This window comes from Helianthus annuus, chromosome 17, assembly GCF_002127325.2.
Source record: "Helianthus annuus cultivar XRQ/B chromosome 17, HanXRQr2.0-SUNRISE, whole genome shotgun sequence".
Classification (NCBI taxonomy): Eukaryota; Viridiplantae; Streptophyta; class Magnoliopsida; order Asterales; family Asteraceae; genus Helianthus; species Helianthus annuus.
In genome coordinates, this window is record NC_035449.2 from 167,980,685 (window position 1) to 167,993,816 (window position 13,132).

A 13,132-nucleotide genomic window follows, 5' to 3' on the forward strand; every position below is an offset into this window, starting at 1 on the left:
TCTTCAATTTGAGGATTTGTTGAACTAGGGTTCATCCCCCCTTTTTCTTTGTCTCCTGGTCGATCACGCGCGCGCGCACACACACACACACACACACACTTGGTATGTGTGTTGTGTTTTAATTCTAATTTTAATTAAAACTAGTTTTCCCCTCTTGGCAATATTAGTCCCCCTTGTTTCATTTATTATAAAAGAAGCTATAACTCATAGTTTATCATTTTAATTACCCATCACTAACTAGGTTAATTATTCCTAGTTAACTTAGTGGGTTCGGGGAGTTATTAACCCGTTTTATTTTAAGTCACGTTAACTCGGGCCTCTTATGAACTTTATTTCCTCAAAAGCTTTTATTCCCTTTTTATTAAATATTAGGTTTATTTATTTAAATCCTAATATTTACCGGGTTATTTTTACCACTAACGGTATTTTACCCGTTCATACATATGAACGTGGTTTGATTACCAAACCCGTTTTCGGGGTGTTACATAAGATTGGCTCCATCGAGGGCATCACCAAGATGTTCAACCTTAGATGAAGAACGTTGATCTCCATAAAGCTATCTTCCAGGGCTAGAGTGAGGTAGTTCACCCGGTCTATGAGGACCTCGTCCACCATTGTCATTTCTTCAATGGACTCTCTCAAAGCGTAAACATAGCGGACTAGAGTGGCTTCAAGCGAGAGTCTTCTACCTCTGCGGTTGTTTCGTGAGCTTGTTGAAAACATACCACTCTGCTGGCTCAACATGCTAGTTAAATTTGACAAACCGTTAAAGATTTGGAATAACAGACAAGTCACACGGCCCCATGCTTGTGAGGCACGGCCCCTTGTTGACTCAACTGCTCTAATATTTTAGCCCAAGAACCTTTATTTTAAGTTAAAATTGTTTGGTTTCTTTCATTTTTGAACGTAACTAACTTAAAATAGTGTCATAAAATACTAGTTTTGCAAAAATTTGGGCTAAAAATCATACTTTTAACCTATCTGTTACGCCCTAACACGTTTTACCTTAAAAATGACGCAGCGGAAAAGAGCTTTAAAAATTTACATTTCTAGACGTTATATATTTCAACTATATGGTCGATCTATCCGTGCAATCCTTGCTCTTGACTCGATTTACGTCCGCTTCACCTCCTAAGTAGTAGAAGAAGTCCGTGTATCACCTGTGGGCGTCACATACAACTTAGCCATTAGTCAACGAAAACATCATATAACATTAAAACTCATATAATTAAGGATTGAATAACGTTTGACAATTTAACTTTAGTTCATCCAACTATCCTTACTCACCCTCTTATTCCGGGTTGGGCTTAAATTTCATAAGAATCCGATGTACTCATTCCTGCATTACATACCGACCTCAAATGCATAATTAGTAATGTTAAAATCCGAACATATCAATTCACGCATGCATACGTACTTACATACAAACATACATACACATCTACATACACACATGCCTTTCCTACAACTTTACTTACGTGCATACCCTCATATATGTCTTTACACATACATACATACACAACTACATACGTACATACCTTTCCTACATCTTTACATAATCCTACAATATTTACATGGGACTTAGACTTTGATTTATAGCCCATAAACATCTAAGGATCGATCAAATCATGTTTAGAAAACCCGCCGTAGTCCACGGGTAACAAACCGAAGCCTACGATACATAAATCAACTTAAATAACAAGATTTCAGCTTTTGAGACTTGGGGAGGCCGTCGGCGACGGCCCTAGAGGCGTCGGCGACGGGCCTTGCCTTTACCCGTAGCCAGAAACACCCGTAAACAGCTAAATAAGGCGTCTGGCAAAACTGATGTTGTTTTGTCGTTCGTACGCGCTAAAACGCGCATAACTTTTGAACCGTTTAACCGTTTAACCTCTCGTTTCTTCCTACATGCTTGTAAATTCACATTCTATCATATTAACTTAAAATCCTACCTCCGGATTAAGGAAATTCTTAACTTAGAATTGTCACACCCCAACCGATGGCGGAATCATCGGGGCGCGGCACTGAGCGAAACAGATTGTTCAGAAGTTTCCACAACAACTATCATACAATTTAGTTATATAACACGTCCCATACCGTGTTCCAAATAATAACAAGTTATCATAGAAATCAACTAAACAATATGGGAACTGTTCCGACAACTCAAATTCTTAATTATTACAAACCAAAAGTGAATATTGTTTTAAGACCTCTAGACGACCACTGTGGATCTTACTGACTACAGGTGCCAGTGCAAGATCTACAGATAATTATGGCCCTGGAACAGGTACGTGGACACTGTCCTAAGGACACAGGCTCCTAGAAGTTTATTATTGCCTCGCTTCCCTAGCACGCTAGTAGCTTAAACACCTGTCACATACGTTAAAATAACAGTCAATACATATAATGTAAAGGTGAGTACACAAGTTTGATATAGCATATAGAGTTCGAATAGTTTACGCATAACCAAGCACGTACACAAGGGCAAACGATGCATGTAAATTATCAACTTGGGACCATCAATACCAATGACTTCGAGTTGACTGTCCGAGACAGTTCGCAATACATGATTACCACCGTAATCCCTGCAGGTAATTGTCCTTAGCAACCCCCGTGTGAACGGGTGCTGAGTCCAAACTATAGTACTACGTTGCTAAAGCAGGTAGATAGCACTCCACGTGTAAACATAATAAACAGCAATCATTTAGACAAGTATTACGTGCAGGTAGGTTAGCGTTCAAATAGTTTGTGTTGTTTGTGAACTTGATAGATTACGTATGTAACACCCAAAAGTGCTGAAAGCAAAAAGGGATCGAGTATACTCACAGTGGTTGGTCGTGGATTGAAGGGAGCACTGAGAATAGTTTAGCCTGAATAGTTCGATAATACAACGATGAGTAACGCGGAAAGAGTAAACAATGTACTTGGATCGAGTAGGCCATTCGATCGGACAGCAGTTCGATCGAGTGGGCTGTTCGATCGGTTTGAAAGTCCGTTCGAACATCCATTCGATCGGCTGGCTAGCTCGATCGGCTGGTTCTTTCAAGTGGATTGTTTCTTCCTTTGATGTGAAAGATGTGTTTGTGTATGATGGTTTGTACTACCTTTCAAGTTGGCCGATCGAACAGCTGTTCGATCGGTTAGCCCAACCGATCGGTTAGCACTTCGTTGTTTTTCAAATATGTCACTCGATCGGCTGGCATGTTCGATCGGGTGACATTCCAATGTTTTGAAAAGTCTAAGTGTTGAAGTATAGTATCTCATGATTCGAGCAGTAATGTTTACAATCGAGTGGCTCGATCGATCGAACAGAACCTCGTCAATACTACACTTTTGTGAGTTGGTGGGACTAAGTGCTAGTCGATCGGTTAGCCTAGCCGATCGGCTGGCGTAGTCGATCGAACATCACTTTGTCAATAATACACTTTGAGTTTGAGGGCTTAAGTGCTAGTCGATCGGTTAGCCTAGCCGTTCGGCTGGCATAGTCGTTCGGTTGGGCTGTTCGATCGAACAGCCTAGCCGTTCGGCCAGCTTCTCGATTCGGTTAACCTTTCATTTAACACTTAGTTATTCCCGTTAATTGTTGATGTTTTAGAAATATTTTGACTACGAGTTGAACCACGAAACTGAAGTCTCCATTTAGCCTATTGACTCGAGCAGGAATCACCCAAACTCGGTCAGAGACGGTTTGGAACCCAAGTTTAACGTTTAACCCGGAATCGGTATATCTCTCGGTAGAACCCGAATCTTTGAACCATGTGTTTGTTTAGATTGATTTATAAGTCGGTTCAAGCTCGTTTTCACCGATTTGAGTGTAAAAGAGTTGAAAGATAGATGAAAACCCATCTTCCAATCCTTTCCCACCGTGAAATGTTTAGATCTTTGGTAGATTTTAAGTTATTGATGTGGAAATCGGTTAGATCTAGCTTATTCATGGTTGAATGAAGTCAAGAACATGAAGTTCTTGATGAACACCAAGAACACCATGATGACATCACTCAAGAACACCTAGATCTTGGTGATTTCATGGATGAAATTCAGATTTTGAAAGATAGAAAGATGGAGAATCGATTAATGAACAAAAACGTACAAAGATTAGAGCGAAATACTTACCGGTTTGAGAGAAATCTGAGGTTTAGTGAGAAGAAGAGGCTGGTCGGTCAGAGCTTTTCCAAAAGTGGAAAGCTTGACAAGGACAGCCCTATTTATAGGCTTCCAAAAGAGGAAAGGTCAGCTGATCGAACAGCATCCCTGATCGAGCAGCTGTCCGATCGAACAGCCTGTTCGATCGGCTAGCCTGTTCGATCAGATTGCCCTGTTCGATCGGCTTGCCTTGTTTTGAGTGTTTTGCGACGATTTTCGATATTCCGACTTAGAACGATGATTTGAGGATGATAGAATTTCCTAACCAAATTACTTTTAGTCCCAACTACTATATCTAACATACAAGCATCCTTACAACCATTTCGGGTTCGATTTCCATTGAGTTTGATTCACCTTTGAGTCTTGATTGATTTGATTGATTCACCACACACTCTTAACATAAAAGTAATCATGCACAAGTAACACATAAGGCACACACACACGTATAAAAGTACTAAAATCCCCCACACTTGAGTTCGATGATTGATTTGATTAGCTTGATTATTGATTGACTAACTTTATTGCGTTGTTACTTCCTATCATTCACAGTCGGTCGTTGATTCACAGTTCGATTATCGGTCGATTAGTTTGATTATACAACACTTACTCCAAATAATACGAAAATCAAAATGAAACTAAAATGAAATTAATCTTTATTTATCTTTAATTCCAATAACAGTCAACACTTGACTTTGACTTTGGAAAACACGGGGTGTTACAGTCTCCCCTCCTTTAGGGAATTTCGTCCCGAAATTAGGCCGAGAACCGTACATCGCCGTGTGATTTTACCTATTTGATGCTTCAGATCTATCTGAACAACTGCGGGTACTTGGCCTTCATGTCACTTTCGAGTTCCCAAGTGAACTCTGCGCCTCGTTTGCCTTCCCATCGTACTTTCACAATAGGAATGCGAGAGCGCCTGAGTTGCTTGGTCTGTCGGTCCATGATTTCGACAGGCTTTTCCACGAAGTGTAGAGTCTTATTGACCTGAAGATCGTCGAGTGGTATTATTGCGTCGTGGTCAGCTACACATTTTCGAAGGTTTGAAATATGGAAAGTCGGGTGGACATTGCTGAGTTCCTCCGGTAATTCGAGTTTGTAGGCAACTTTACCGATCCTTTCCAGAATCTTAAAAGGTCCAACAAATCGAGGCGCAAGTTTCCCTCTTTTGCCGAATCGGACTACTCCCTTCCAAGGTGATACCTTTAGGAGCACGTAGTCGCCAACTGCAAATTCGCGGGGCTTGCGTCGTTTATCGGCGTACATCTTTTGTCTATCCCGGGCCTTTACCAAATTTTCCCTTATCTGGTGGATCTTGTCAGTCGTTTCTTGCAGAATTTCGGGCCCAGTCAATTGTGAATGACCTACCTCGTGCCATACAATAGGCGAGCGACATCTCCTACCATACAAGGCTTCGAAAGGTGCCATTTCGATGCTGGAGTGATAGCTATTATTGTACGAAAATTCGACTAACGGTAGGTGTTTGCTCCAACTACCACCAAAATCGATAACACACGCACGGAGCATGTCTTCAATAGTACGAATCGTTCTTTCCGTCTGCCCGTCGGTTTGCGGGTGGAATGCGGTACTCAAATTCAGCGTCGTACCAAGAGCCGCTTGAAAGGTTTCCCACAATCTCGATGTAAACCGAGCATCGCGATCAGAAATGATGTCTCGAGGCGTACCATGATTCTTAATGATCTCGTCGGTGTAGATTTGGGCTAGTTTGGCCACCTTGTAGTCTTCTCGTATTGGCAGAAAGTGGGCTGATTTGGTTAGACGGTCGACTATAACCCAAATACTGTCGTGGCCTGATGGCGTGGTCGGAAGCTTAGTTATGAAATCCATAGCTATGCTTTCCCACTTCCATACGGGTATCGGCGGTTGTTCGAGTAAGCCTGACGGTCTTTGGTGTTCAGCCTTGACTCTTGCACAAGTTAAACAGCTACCAACATATAGAGCAATATCCCTTTTCATCCCAGGCCACCAGTACTTGTAGCGAAGGTCCTGGTACATCTTATCCGCACCGGGATGAATGGAATATCGGGATTTGTGGGCTTCGTTCATGATGATCTTTCGCAAATCTGTCCTCCTCGGAACCCAGATTCGGTCCAGATAATAGAATATCCCGTTGGCTTTACTCACGAGCTGAGTTCCATCGTGATAGATTCGTTCTTTCTTCAACGTACGCTCGTTAAAGCAAGCGTGTTGTGCTTCGCGAATGAGAGCTTCGAGGCTATACTGAGCCTGGATGTTTCGAACACCTGTCACGTAATTCTTTCTGCTGAGGGCGTCTGCAACTACATTCGCCTTGCCTGGGTGATAACGGATCTCACAGTCGTAATCGTTGAGAAGTTCTATCCATCGGCGTTGACGCATATTGAGTTCTCTCTGGTTAAAGATATGTTGTAAGCTCTTGTGATCGGTGAAGATCGTACACTTTGTACCATACAGGTAGTGTCGCCAAATCTTTAAGGCAAAGACAACTGCGCCTAGCTCGAGGTCATGGGTTGTATAGTTCTTCTCGTGAATTTTGAGCTGTCGAGATGCGTAAGCTATAACCTTGTCTCGTTGCATGAGAACACAGCCAAGTCCAAGGTTTGAAGCATCACTATAGACAACGAAGTCATCGCTTCCGTCCGGCAGTGTAAGAACTGGTGCATGGCACAGCATGTGTTTGAGGGTTTGGAAAGCAGTCTCTTGCGCGGTTCCCCACACAAAAGGCTTGTCTTTATGAGTAAGGGAGGTAAGCGGTACAGCAATCTTTGAGAATCCTTCGATGAATCGCCGGTAGTAACCAGCTAGTCCGAGAAAAGAGCGAACTTCTGACGGATTCTTTGGCGTAACCCATCCCTTGACTGCCTCAATCTTTGCAGGATCAACGTGTATACCCCGACTATTCACAATGTGACCCAGAAATTGAACCTCCTCTAACCAGAACTCACACTTGGAGAATTTGGCGTAGAGTTGGTTTCCCTGAAGCAATTCGAGAACCAATCGCAAATGCTGCGCATGTTCGGCCCTCGATCTGGAATAGATCAGGACATCGTCGATAAATACAATGACGAAACGGTCTAAGAACGGTTTACACACGCGATTCATCAGATCCATGAAGACCGCGGGTGCGTTGGTCAGACCAAAAGGCATGACAACAAATTCGTAGTGGCCGTATCGGGTTCGAAAAGCGGTTTTGGGTATGTCTTCCTCTTGAATCCGCAACTGATGGTAGCCTGAACGTAGATCAATCTTGGAGAAACACTGAGCACCTTGTAGTTGGTCAAACAGATCATCGATTCTTGGTAAAGGGTATCGGTTCTTGATGGTCAGCTTGTTCAATTCCCGGTAATCGATGCACATTCGGAACGACCCGTCCTTCTTTTTGACGAAAAGGACTGGTGCGCCCCATGGAGAAGTGCTCGGGCGAATGAAGCCTTTTTCAAGTAACTCCTGGAGTTGGTTTGAGAGTTCTCGCATCTCAGATGGAGCGAGTCGATACGGAGCCTTGGCTACTGGGTTGGCTCCTGGAATAAGGTCGATTCGAAAGTCGATATCACGGCTTGGAGGTAATCCAGGAAGATCATCAGGGAATACCTGAGGAAATTCTCGGACAACGGGGACATCCTTGACCTCAACTTTCTTTTTCTTGTCCGTCTCAGCTACAACAATGTTGGCCAAGAAGGCTCGATATTCCTTGCGGAGATATTTGCGAGCTTGAAGACAGGACATGAGCTTGAGATCTTTCGCAGTAGTTTCACCATAAACACATAGAATATCACCACTAGCTAGCACAAAACGAATCATCTTATCGGCACACACCACTTCAGCATGGTTTTCACGAAGAAAGTCCATGCCTACTATGACATCGAAACTTCCAAGTTGCATTGGAATGAGGTTAATCGGGAATACATGATTGTTGAGCGTGAGAGTACAATCACGGAGCACAGAATTGACAGCAATGGTTCTTCCGGTAGCGACTTCTACTTCGAAAGACGTCGAAAGATAAGAGCGCTTACGTCTAAGAAGTTTCTCAAACTCAAATGACACAAAGCAGTTATCGGCTCCAGTATCAAACAAACATGATGCATATATACCATTCACAAGGAACGTACCATTGACCACGTTGTTATCAGCTTGAGCCTGGCGTGCATTGATGTTGAAAGTTCTGGCGTGAGCGGCTTGTTGTTGAGGCTGTTGTTGTTGTTGCTGGGGTTGTTGGGCTTCTTGTTTCACCACCCTGTTCGGGCACCGGTTCGCGAAGTGGTTAGGGTCACCACATGCAAAGCAGGTCCGAACATTGTTTGCCGGGGCCTGTGCAGCTTGAGGAGCTTGAGGAGCTGGGAGTAGAGCCTGGTTAACAGCGGCTTGAGCTTGAGCTTGACGGGGACCATAGCGGCAACTCGCAGTGAAATGCCCGTAAACGTTGCAGTGGGCACAGAATCGGCAGGCCACACCCACCGGGTGATGATAAGAACATGTAGCACAGAGTGGGTGGGGGCCGGTGTACGCACGCTTCGCCGGCGGCGCATTGATCACTGGCGCAGTGCGCTGTGGTTGCTGCTGTTGTGGCGGTACTGACTGAAGAGGAGCAGCATTGGTTGCGGCAGCGCAACTTTTGTTCTTCTTTCTTCTTCTCGAAGACTTGGAGGCTTGGGCAGTGGTGTTATCGGTTGATGCTGCGGTGACTTGATGCAGAGACTTGGTTTGTTTATCCCAGAAACCAGCCTTCACCCGCTTGTCATTAATCTCAGCTGCGAGCAGGTAGGTTTCCTCAATCGTTGCGGGCTTGGAGGCGTGAACAAAATCTGCGACACAATCCGGAAGAGCACGGATGTATTTCTTGATGGTCATGTCAGAAGTCTTGACCTGGTCGGGACATATGATACTCAATTGCTTGAAACGGGCAGTGAGACCAGCATTGTCTCCCTCCTTCTGCTTGATACCCCAGAACTCATCCTCCAACTTTTGGCGTTCGTGGGGAGGACAGAACTCGTCCATCATGATCGCTTTCAATTCCTTCCACGTCAGCTCGTATGCAGCGTCGTTCCCGCGCTTGTTCCTTTCTGCGGTCCACCAGTCCAAAGCTCGCGACTGGAAGACACCGGTAGCATTGAGAGTACGGAGGTGATCTGGGCATCCGCTTTGACGAAGGGTGACTTCTACCGAGTCAAACCAATGAAACAGAGCCGTAGGGCCATCTTCACCGGTAAACTCTTTTGGCCCACATGCCTTGAATTGTTTGAAGCTAAAAGTAGCCTTGTTGGAGTCTTTGGGCGTGAGGGTTCGGGATTCCTCAGATGACTTGCTTGCGTTCTCGAATACTTCACTCACAGCCTTTGCTACTGTTTTAGAGAGGATAGCAGCAAGACGACGATCTCTCTTCTCCCGACGAGTAAGACGTTGACGAGGCCTTGATGATGACGACATGGTCTGCAATAGACATCGTCATAGGGCTCAACACAACGAATTCGAGTCTCGCACGTCTTAGTTTACTAAAGCTTAGAATCACGTCGCATTTCACGTCACGTAACACATACAAACACATAAGCACAATATCACAGAGGCAATTAGAGCACATAAGCAACTAAGCAAATAGAGCACTTAATTTCCTAAACACGTACGAAATTTTATCACAGAAGCAGTCAGAAAACAGAAACCTATATCCACATGTCGAGTGTCGTTTGTTTTGCGTATCGGATAGCATCACATTGTATCGTCTAACTTAGTCGTATAGCGTAGCATAGCACACAGATTTCGTTTAGATCACATCAACAGGGATTTGAATCGAGATAGGATAACAACAGAGGTCACGCAGATTGATAACAAATGGAGTAACCAACAAATCTTAAAACACGTATACAGGTAAATCATATACAATCAACAAAACAACACTCAAAATCGGAAAATGGATTGTCTGCGGCTACTAGACTTTGACTAACCATGGCAATTTAACTATTCGCAGTTGACTTGTCGTCACTTTCGACTCTAGGGGACATGTTCCTGCCTCGATTCTTGGGCATTATGCATGCGCATTCTAGGTCATACTCGTGAGTTCAGGTCGTTGGAGTCCGTCAATTGCCTTGGCGAGATGAAATAAAGTCGGAATAACTGCCAAGGTTAGGGTTTCACCCCTAGCTCAGCAATTTCTTCTTTTTTTCAAGAAAATTTAGAGGAAGGTTTTCATCAAATTACGGGTTTCAGCCCTAATTTGGTATAATTCTCCCTCGTTTGTTGATAGAAATTCGTACAAAATAATTGGCAAGAATTTGTAATTTAGGCAGGAATTTGCGGGTTTCACTCCTGATCCCGTCCAAATTACAAAATTCGGCTCGGAGTCCGGATGTAATGATAGAATAGAAGGAAACAGCACAAAATAAGCACATAAACTTGGTCTCTTGGTTCCTAACTATAGTCTAGGTCTCTAAGACAGCGATCCGGACTAGATCGTGTCTAACCTAATTCCCTATAGTTATGGCTCTGATACCAATCTGTCACACCCCAACCGATGGCGGAATCATCGGGGCGCGGCACTGAGCGAAACAGATTGTTCAGAAGTTTCCACAACAACTATCATACAATTTAGTTATATAACACGTCCCATACCGTGTTCCAAATAATAACAAGTTATCATAGAAATCAACTAAACAATATGGGAACTGTTCCGACAACTCAAATTCTTAATTATTACAAACCAAAAGTGAATATTGTTTTAAGACCTCTAGACGACCACTGTGGATCTTACTGACTACAGGTGCCAGTGCAAGATCTACAGATAATTATGGCCCTGGAACAGGTACGTGGACACTGTCCTAAGGACACAGGCTCCTAGAAGTTTATTATTGCCTCGCTTCCCTAGCACGCTAGTAGCTTAAACACCTGTCACATACGTTAAAATAACAGTCAATACATATAATGTAAAGGTGAGTACACAAGTTTGATATAGCATATAGAGTTCGAATAGTTTACGCATAACCAAGCACGTACACAAGGGCAAACGATGCATGTAAATTATCAACTTGGGACCATCAATACCAATGACTTCGAGTTGACTGTCCGAGACAGTTCGCAATACATGATTACCACCGTAATCCCTGCAGGTAATTGTCCTTAGCAACCCCCGTGTGAACGGGTGCTGAGTCCAAACTATAGTACTACGTTGCTAAAGCAGGTAGATAGCACTCCACGTGTAAACATAATAAACAGCAATCATTTAGACAAGTATTACGTGCAGGTAGGTTAGCGTTCAAATAGTTTGTGTTGTTTGTGAACTTGATAGATTACGTATGTAACACCCAAAAGTGCTGAAAGCAAAAAGGGATCGAGTATACTCACAGTGGTTGGTCGTGGATTGAAGGGAGCACTGAGAATAGTTTAGCCTGAATAGTTCGATAATACAACGATGAGTAACGCGGAAAGAGTAAACAATGTACTTGGATCGAGTAGGCCATTCGATCGGACAGCAGTTCAATCGAGTGGGCTGTTCGATCGGTTTGAAAGTCCGTTCGAACATCCATTCGATCGGCTGGCTAGCTCGATCGGCTGGTTCTTTCAAGTGGATTGTTTCTTCCTTTGATGTGAAAGATGTGTTTGTGTATGATGGTTTGTACTACCTTTCAAGTTGGCCGATCGAACAGCTGTTCGATCGGTTAGCCCAACCGATCGGTTAGCACTTCGTTGTTTTTCAAATATGTCACTCGATCGGCTGGCATGTTCGATCGGGTGACATTCCAATGTTTTGAAAAGTCTAAGTGTTGAAGTATAGTATCTCATGATTCGAGCAGTAATGTTTACAATCGAGTGGCTCGATCGATCGAACAGAACCTCGTCAATACTACACTTTTGTGAGTTGGTGGGACTAAGTGCTAGTCGATCGGTTAGCCTAGCCGATCGGCTGGCGTAGTCGATCGAACATCACTTTGTCAATAATACACTTTGAGTTTGAGGGCTTAAGTGCTAGTCGATCGGTTAGCCTAGCCGTTCGGCTGGCATAGTCGTTCGGTTGGGCTGTTCGATCGAACAGCCTAGCCGTTCGGCCAGCTTCTCGATTCGGTTAACCTTTCATTTAACACTTAGTTATTCCCGTTAATTGTTGATGTTTTAGAAATATTTTGACTACGAGTTGAACCACGAAACTGAAGTCTCCATTTAGCCTATTGACTCGAGCAGGAATCACCCAAACTCGGTCAGAGACGGTTTGGAACCCAAGTTTAACGTTTAACCCGGAATCGGTATATCTCTCGGTAGAACCCGAATCTTTGAACCATGTGTTTGTTTAGATTGATTTATAAGTCGGTTCAAGCTCGTTTTCACCGATTTGAGTGTAAAAGAGTTGAAAGATAGATGAAAACCCATCTTCCAATCCTTTCCCACCGTGAAATGTTTAGATCTTTGGTAGATTTTAAGTTATTGATGTGGAAATCGGTTAGATCTAGCTTATTCATGGTTGAATGAAGTCAAGAACATGAAGTTCTTGATGAACACCAAGAACACCATGATGACATCACTCAAGAACACCTAGATCTTGGTGATTTCATGGATGAAATTCAGATTTTGAAAGATAGAAAGATGGAGAATCGATTAATGAACAAAAACGTACAAAGATTAGAGCGAAATACTTACCGGTTTGAGAGAAATCTGAGGTTTAGTGAGAAGAAGAGGCTGGTCGGTCAGAGCTTTTCCAAAAGTGGAAAGCTTGACAAGGACAGCCCTATTTATAGGCTTCCAAAAGAGGAAAGGTCAGCTGATCGAACAGCATCCCTGATCGAGCAGCTGTCCGATCGAACAGCCTGTTCGATCGGCTAGCCTGTTCGATCAGATTGCCCTGTTCGATCGGCTTGCCTTGTTTTGAGTGTTTTGCGACGATTTTCGATATTCCGACTTAGAACGATGATTTGAGGATGATAGAATTTCCTAACCAAATTACTTTTAGTCCCAACTACTATATCTAACATACAAGCATCCTTACAACCATTTCGGGTTCGATTTCCATTGA